We start from the raw sequence: 9,264 nt of genomic DNA on the forward strand, positions 1-9,264 counted from the left end.
TGCTCTTTCACAAAACCTGTCATATAGTGCAATGGAACAGTTCAGAATGTGTTATGAAGTTCGAAAAATCCGTCCTCGAGTTTAACGTTTCACGCTTTCACAGCGACACGCTAGTGGACCCACTATATTTATCAATGAAGCTTGCTCTTCATTTGAGAGATATAAAAATAAATGATTCCTAGCATCGCTACAAACGAGCGAAATCGCCGATGCCGTCGCCGACTGCCCGTCTTAGCGGTGCTAAGCCTTTAGCTAGACATACTATTTTAACAGCCAATCCTCCCAAATGACTTGTTTACATTGCTATAGAAGATATTGTGCGGAGTTTACGTGAATTTTCTTTTAAAAAGTCGCGAATATTTCTGATAAACAACGCTTATTTGGGCAGCACTGAAAACAAAACTATTCTTGAACAGCTGTACTTGCTACAGCTAATGTTGAGCCTTCACCGAGGTTACCATGTTTCGATGGCCCAACCATCATGCTTGTAATTCTATAGCAGGCGGGGCGCACTCGCGACGCTGTATCGCGCGAGCTCATCAATCATGCGTGTTTTGTTCGCGCAGAACGTGAATGTTAAACAAGCGGTGATCGTTACATATCAACTGCACACAAGTAAAGTCACGCGGAGTGATGGCAGCCTTGTTTACACTTACCTCTCAGGCGATGTCCCAGTCGGCGCGTAGCATTTCGATAGGGTAGCACTTCATTCCAGTAGCAGATCACGTTTACCACAACGCAAAGATGATTCAGTGCACCACAAGTGACAGCAATCGCAACCACGAAACGAGAACACATCCACAACACACCGCAAAACCGCCGAGTCCTAGCTTGCCGTGCATACGACAAGAACACCACGCCGCGCATTGATACAGCTTGGGCGCGAGCACATTTTTTTGTGTGCGTGTGAAAGCTTTTTCACATTTGTTTATTATTATGCCATATGAACGATATTACTTTACTTCTGCCGCCGTTTCCGTAGTTGACAAGACCTTTTACACTTAAATAAATTGTTAACAGTTCATTTCTTTAGCGGACTCTTTGAATACGCGCATGCTGACCATTCGTTCGAGGTCGCCACTGCGCCGGAAAGTTCCATGGGAGTAAACGTTGCTCCCTGTGGTCGAACAGTTCCTCCCTCACTTTGCACACGGCACCCTCGTCTTGCAGTTAATCCCTGCGGGGACGAACTACCGGTTGCAGGGACGAAATGCAGCACTTACTCCCATTTCGCACCTTTGCGGCTTAGAGTGTATTTACAAGATATACACGGGGAGTCCTCCAGCCAAGATGGCGGAACACCAACAACAACAACGCGAGCGCTCTTGCGATCGTCGTCTTCATCGACTCGATGGAGCATTCCTGCTTGTTTGTCACGTACGGCTTGTAACATATAGCCTCCGCCGCTGGGAGCGCCGTCTCGGCGCTTAGTGAAGAGTACGATCGTGGGCGGAGAAGTACGGCTTCAGACGGGATACGTGCACAATGTCGGTAGAGGGGACAGACGATGACGATGCACTGTCCAACGGGGCGATCTCATACGTGACGTCAGTAAGCTGGCGCAAGACCTTATACGTCCCGGAATAGCGGGAGAGGAGCTTCGATGACAGACCAACGTGGCGGCAAGGTGTCCAGAGCAGGACCAACGATCCTGGGGAGTAGGACACGGCCCGGTGATGGCTGTCGTAGCGAGACTTTTGAGACAGCTGCGAGGCAGAAAGACGATCCCGTGCGATCTGGCGAGCTGTTTGAGCTCGAACAGTTGCATCGCGGGCGTACTCTGTAGGAGTGTAGGTATCTGATTGTAGGAGAGTTTCAAACGGTAAAGTGGGATGGCGGCCATACAAGAGATAGAAGGGGGGAAAGCCAGCAGTATCGTGGCGTGACGAGTTGTAGGCGAACGTCACGTAAGGCAGAGTGTTATCCCAATCTCGGTGGTCCGCAGAAACATACATAGATAGCATTGTGGTCAGCGTGCGATTGAGGCGCTCAGTGAGTCCATTAGTTTGCGGGTGGTATGCAGTGGTGAGCTTATGACGCGTAGAACACGAGCGAAGAATGTCGTCGACGACCTTTGAGAGAAATGAACGACCACGGTCGGTCAACAGTTGACGTGGAGCTCCATGGTGGAGAATGACGTCGTGCAGCAGAAAGTCCGCAACATCAGTTGCACAGCTTGTCGGTAGTGCTCGCGTGATAGCATATCGTGTCGCATAGTCAGTAGCGACGGCAATCCACTTATTCCCACTCAGCGACGTTGGAAATGGTCCGACGAGATCGAGGCCGACGCGGTAGAACGGGTCAGCAGGAATGTCTATAGGTTGAAATGGGCCGGGCGGCGACAGCGAAGGACGCTTATGGCGTTGGCAGGACTCGCAAGATGCAACATATCGGCGCACAGAACGGTAAAGGCCTGGCCAGAAGAATCGACGCCGTACGCGATCATACGTGCGGGCTGTTCCGAGGTGTCCGGCGGTTGGGACGTCGTGAAGCTGTTCAAGAACAGTAGAGCGGAGCGTTGCGGGAAGAACTAGTAGAAGCTCTGGGCCTTCGGAGCTCATGTTACGCCGGTAGAGAATGCCATCACGGAGCACGAACAAGTCGAGGGACGGGTCGGAGTCGTGAGAATGTAGACCTTGGATGATGGACCGCAGATTGGCATCACTGAGCTGTTCACTGCGTATGTCGGTGAGGTCAGAGATGGCCAAAACGCAGGCGTCTGAATCATGCGCCGACAGGTCAGGGGGATCTACAGGATTACGAGATAGGCAGTCAGCATCCTGGTGCAGTCGGCCAGACTTGTAGGTTACGTCAAAGCTATATTCTTGAAGTTTCAAAGCCCAACGCCCAAGTCGTCCAGTAGGATCTTTGAGGGACGACAACCAGCACAAAGCGTGGTGATCTGTGATCACGGAAAAGGGGCGGCCAAACAAGTATGGTCGGAATTTGCCGACTGCCCAAACAAGTGCGAGGCACTCGCGCTCAGTGATCGAAAACTTGCACTCGGATGAGGAAAGGAGGCGACTGGCGTAGGCGATGACGCGATTTTTCCCTTGCTGCCACTGAGCGAGAACTGCGCCAATGCCATGTCCGCTGGCGTCGGTGCGAACTTCAGTGGGTGCTGACGGGTCAAAATGGGCTAAGATGGGCGGGGAGGTAAGCAATGTAGTAAGTTTGCGAAACGCATCAGCTTGTTGGGGGCCCCAAGAAAACGGCATATCCTTCCTCAGGAGTTGTGTCAAAGGCCGACCAATGTGGGCGAAGTTCTTGACAAAACGTCGAAAATAAGAACATAGGCCGACAAAGCTGCGTACATCTTTCGTGGAACGTGGTATGGGGAAGTCTTTGACGACCCGAATTTTGTCAGGATCAGGTTGGACGCCTTGAGCACTGACGAGGTGGCCGAGCACCGTGATTTCTCGGCGGCCAAAACGGCATTTGGAAGAGTTGACCTGGAGACCTGCGCTCCTGAAAACTTCAAGAACTGCCGACAGGCGGCTAAGGTGGCTTTCGAACGTCGGTGAGAATACGATGACATCATCGAGGTAACAAAGGCACGTGGACCATTTGTACCCACGTAGCGGGGAGTCCATCATCCTTTCAAACGTATCCGGGGCGTTGCATAAACCAAAGGGCATTACTTTAAACTGGAAAAGTCCGTCCGGTGTCACAAATGCTGTTTTTTCACGGTCTTGGTCATCGACAGAAATCTGCCAGTATCCCGACCTCAAGTCGATAGAGGAGAAGTAGGCAGACCCATGTAGGCAGTCGAGAGCATCGTCAATCCTTGGCAACGGGTAGACGTCCTTACGCGTGACCTTGTTTAAGTGACGGTAGTCTACGCAGAAGCGCCAGCTGCCGTCCTTCTTTTTTACGAGCACGACTGGTGATGCCCATGGACTACAGGATGGTTCAATGACGTCCTTCGTGAGCATTTTATCAACTTCACGCTGTATTACCTGTCGCTCAGCATGGGACACGCGATAAGGACGTCGTCGGATTGGGCTGGCGTCTCCCGTATTGATTTTGTGAGCGACGACCGACGTCTGACCTAAAGGGCGGTCGTCAAAGTCGAAGATGCCCCGGAAGGATTCCAAGATACGCCGGATATCGGCTCTCTGTGCTGGAACGAGGTCAGGCGCGATCATCTTGCCAATGTCGCCATCAGCTGGGCTCAGTGAGGAACAGAATGAAGCGGGGGGAAAAGAAGCGTCTGCAATGAACGCAGAAACAGAATGGTCAGCAAGAGAAGAGACGCTGGCTAGAGTCATGCCATCTGGGATAACTTGCGCACACCAGCTGAAGTTCAGTATCGGTAGAGATGCTCGATTATTCGTGACCGTGAAAACCATGTGAGGAACGGCAATATTTCTGGCCAGCCAAACGTCAATGGTCGGAGTCAACACATAATCGCCTTCGGGAATAGGAGGACAAGAGCCCAGGGTCACATACGTAACGGCTTGAGGCGCTAGGCGGATGTACTCGATAAAACACAAACGTGGTTGAGGTGTTGCTGGAGCATCGTAATAACATGGCAGGTCGAGCTGAAGTAGGCCGGTTCCACAGTCAATAAGGGCAGAGTGGGCGGACAGAAAGTCCATGCCGAGGATGAGGTCATGGCAGCACTTTTCGAGCACGGCAAATAGTACAGCTGTGGAGCGATCAGCAACACTAATACGTGCCGAGCACATCCCAAGCACGGGAAATGTTCCACCGCCGGCGACCTTGATGAGCGGCACCGTGGGCGGCGTTAAAACCTTCTTTAGGCGGCGACGAAGCTCTGCATTCATCACTGATATATGGGCGCCTGTGTCCACAAGAGCAACAACATGTGCGTCGTCCACTTTAACGTCTATAAGGTTGCGTCGAGTCTGCAGTGTGGTCAGAGGATTTAGCGGGCGAATCGTCGATGCAGCGTCACCTCCGGGAGCTGCATCGTCTAGTTTTCCCGAGACAGGTGGGAAGTCGGCGATGCAGGACGGCGGAATTGGGGTGAGCGAGACGACGGGCGACGAGATTGTGGCGAGCGGGACTGGTGACCATACGGTGATGGTGACCGACGATACGGCATGGAAGAAACGTCATCACTGGTGGACTGAGGTGACTCACGGTGGGGTCGGAATTGACCATCATTTGTCTCTGGGCGACGGTTGGACCCATAGGACGCCTGACGCCAATACCACCGGCTGTTGCAATAGCGGGCCACGTGGCCAATACGACGGCAGTTGAAGCAAATGGGCCGGTCGTCAGCAGTCCTCCACTCGGCGGGATTGCGAGGAAGCACCGACCTCTGGCCTCGGGCGTACGAAAGTGGTGGACGACGGTCATACGATCGGGAGGAAGCGGCCGTGCACACGGAGTCCAGGCCAACATTCGAAAGCTCTTGACGAACGATGGCGTGCACTAGTGGTACCATTTGCGAGCCGGAATCACAGGAACGAGAGCACGTGGAGGCAGAAGAGATAGCTTCGAGTTCACGTCGGACTATCTTCGTCACGTGCTCCGCAGTCAGTGGTGCCTGTGGTAGGGGAGCGTCTTCGCACGACCATGTTGCTGCTGTATTTGGAAGTCGAGTAAATTGACGGGCAATACGTCGGCTTTTGGCGGTCTCGAAACGCTGGCACTCACGGATGATGGCATCTACTGTGTCACAGTCCTTGCAGATCAGGAGGTTGAATGCGTCATCTGCTATACCTTTCAAGATATGAGCCACTTTTTCAGACTCCTCCATGCTGTCGTCCGCTTTGCGGCAAAGGGCGAGCACGTCTTGTATGTAAGACAGGTAGGATTCATTCGATGTCTGAGCACGAGACGCCAGCTCCTTTTTGGCCGCTATCTTTCTACCGGTCGATTTGCCAAACAGGGCACGCATCTTTTCTTTGCACGCATCCCAGCTGCCAATTTCTGCTTCGTGGTTCTCGAACCACACTTTGGCTGTCCCTTTCAGGTAGAATAGGATGTTCGCCAACATAAGAGTGTCGTCCCAGCGATAATTCTTGCTGGTGCGTTCGTACATCGGCAACCATTCTTCGATGTCGACATTGTCAGTCCCGCAAAACGTGCCTGGGTCTTTCAGCTGTGGAAGGACAACTGTCGTCGTGGCGGTTGCCGCTGCAGGGGCCGAACCCTCTTCTGCCATCGTGGGTTCAACCAAGTGTCGGCCGCTTCGGAGCTCCGTTATACCGTGTTGGTACCCCGCACCTCCACCAAAATGTCACGGGAGTGAGAATGCCCGCAATTAAGAAAGAATGAATGAAATGTATTTACAAGATATACACGGGGAGTCCTCCAGCCAAGATGGCGGAACACCAACAACAACGCGAGCGCTCTTGCGATCGTCGTCTTCATCGACTCGATGGAGCATTCCTGCTTGTTTGTCACGGCTTGTAACAATATTCTTGGTTCGAGAATCGAAATCCGTCATTCTCTCCGTCAGAAAGCCCACATGATAGTCTGACCGCTTGCGCGTTAAGCATTTTCATTTATTCGATGCTTTATTCTTAATCTAAATTTCCAGTTTCCTTAAGCTTCATAGGTCTTTACCTCAATCATCCTGCCGTCTGGTTCTTGGCCCATCCCCTTTTGTGGGTGAACGCCATCGGAAAGAGGTCACAATCATCATCATCACCTTCGAAAATTTTTCGGCGGCAAGTGATTCGGTAGGCAGTGAACTTCGATAGTTAGGTCATTCGAAAACTACCTGAAAGAGTGTTGCAGAACCCCTTGAGAACCAGCGGCCTAATTTTGTTTTTCAGAATGATTTTTTTTTCTCACTCTATCCTTATTCCTAAATGTGCCTAATGAGCATAGGTCGGCAAAAAATGTGGAGCTCACTCAGACTCACTCGTGAAATATATTTTGCCCTAGGGCTCACTCGGAACCACTCACTAAATTTTCCTCAACCGGACTCACTCAGACTACGACTCAAGGCTCTATCCGAGTCTGAGTAAGTTTGAGTGAGTCGACTCAAGGGTCTGTTAGCGTATAATTGGCCTTTTCGATCATGGAGACAATGCGTTTAACACAAATATCTCGCATAATCGGTGCTCTACTTGGCGCCTTTTGATCTCGTACCTGCAACTATGAGTTATCAGTGGTTGCAATCCAGTAAGGACATTTTTATTGAAAGAGATTACTCACACGAGACATCTTTATCAAGAACTACCCGTGTAAGAGCTTGCGAGGAGGGGGGAAGTGCCCCCCACCCCCCTTTTTTTTGCGTAACTCACGCCTCTGATCAATAAATTTTCAGCTGGCGTATGAACGTTAGTGCGTTGAAGTGTGTGTGAGTAGTCGTAGGTATAAACGTGAGCCGACATATCAAGCTCCACGATTTTATCAATGGCGTTTTGCAGAGTCTGAGTGAGCTGCACATTCTTTTGTCGACCTATGGTTCTATCTACTCAACTTCGTCATTGCTATCAGCCTTATGTCGGCTCACGTCTATACCCTACGACTACTCACACACACACTTCAACGCACTAACGTTCATACGCCAGCTGAAAATTTATTGATCAGAGGGACATCCACTTGTATATTAATGGCGCAGAGATCCCCGCGGTCGACAGTATCCCTGTCCTAGGCCTGAGCATTCAGGCGAACCGGAAGAATCATGAAATGCTTGCCAGGTTAGAAGCCAGTTCAAATCAGACATGTCGTCTCATCAGACGAATAGCGAACAGGCACGCTGGGATGAAGGAGGCGAACCTTCTTAGGCTCGTGCAAACCTTCATAATAAGTAGGATAGTGTATGTGGCACCTTACCTCAAATTAAACCAAGCGGAACGGAACAAGCTCGATACCATTATCAGAAAAAGTGTGAAAGTCGCGCTCGGACTTCCCCCGAACACGTCCACTGACAGACTCATGAAATTAGGCGTATCGAACACACTCGATGAGCTGATTGAGGCAGGGGCGTAGCCAGAAATTTTTTTCGGGGGGGGGTTCAACCATACTTTATGTATGTTCGTGCGTGCGTTTGTATGTGTGCGTGCCTATATACGCAAGCAAAACTGAAAAATTTCGGGGGGGGGGGGGTTTGAACCCCCCCAACCCCCCCCTTGGCTACGCCCCTGGATTGAGGCTACTGTTACCGCACAGCATCAAAGGCTACTTGGATCTAAAACGGGGAGAGCAATATTAGAGAGATTGGGTTACGAGCCTAAGCGTGAGCAAGTGCGCTCAAAAGACATACCGGGACAGATCAGGGACAGAATAAAGATACCTCCGCTACCCAGAAACATGAACCCTGCCTTTCACGAAGGCAGACGTAAAAGCCAGGGCAGAGGCATTACAAGCCAAGTACACCGGTCGACAGGACGTCCTGTATACAGACGCTGCGGAATATGAGAACAAGGCGGCACACACGGCAGTGGCAGTCAGGGATAACGGCTCCCTGATGGCGTGCTGCACAGTCAGTGGTGTTGAGACTGTAGAGGCCGAGGAAGTGGCCATAGCCTTGGCCATCATCCAAAAGGGGGTCAGGGTGGTCATCAGCGACTCCAAAAACATCGTGATGAATTATGAATCGGGAAGGGTGACGGAGACTGCCGTCCGTATATTAAACACGTTAGGAGGACCCAGAGAGATTATTCTGCTCGTCTGGGCACCAGCTCACGAGGAGGCTCATTCGGTCGCCCGAGGTCTCACTTACCGGTCGACCCCCGGAACCTCACAAGTTGCCGAACTTAGAAAAAGAAGTGAGGATATGCTCGCATATCATGAAATCGTGACACAGTACAGGCTGAATCGGCAAGTATACCCAGGTGCGGATAGATCGCTCAATAAGAAAGACGAGGTTATGTGGCGAAAGTTGCAGGCGGGGGTTTTTCCAAACCAAACCCCGTACTTTACAGCAAGTGGCACCCAGAAGTTTTCCGGTCCCAGTGCAAATTTTGTGATGAGGCAGCGAATTTGGTCCACATGGTGTGGACATGTCCGAGTCAGAACGATGGTTCCCACACACTAGAATCCTGGGAGGCCCTGCTCCGCAACCCAGACCCCAACGTCCAGCGGGACCTCATCAGTCAAGCCCTTGCTGCTGCCGTGTCTCAAGGGATTCCGGACGACGGCTAGGGGCGACGGGCAATGCCTGACGTAATTGACTGATTTTAAAAATAAAGTTTTTTCTCTCTCTCACTCAGACTCACTCAATATTTCCGCTTAGCGCTCGCTCGGACTCAGACTATGTTGATGAGGTTCCTCAACAGTGTGTTGGTGATTGAATCCGCTGTTGGAGTACAAACTACACCTTGGGGTGTTTAG

Source organism: Rhipicephalus sanguineus, chromosome 1, assembly GCF_013339695.2.
Source record: "Rhipicephalus sanguineus isolate Rsan-2018 chromosome 1, BIME_Rsan_1.4, whole genome shotgun sequence".
Lineage (NCBI taxonomy): Eukaryota > Metazoa > Arthropoda > Arachnida > Ixodida > Ixodidae > Rhipicephalus > Rhipicephalus sanguineus.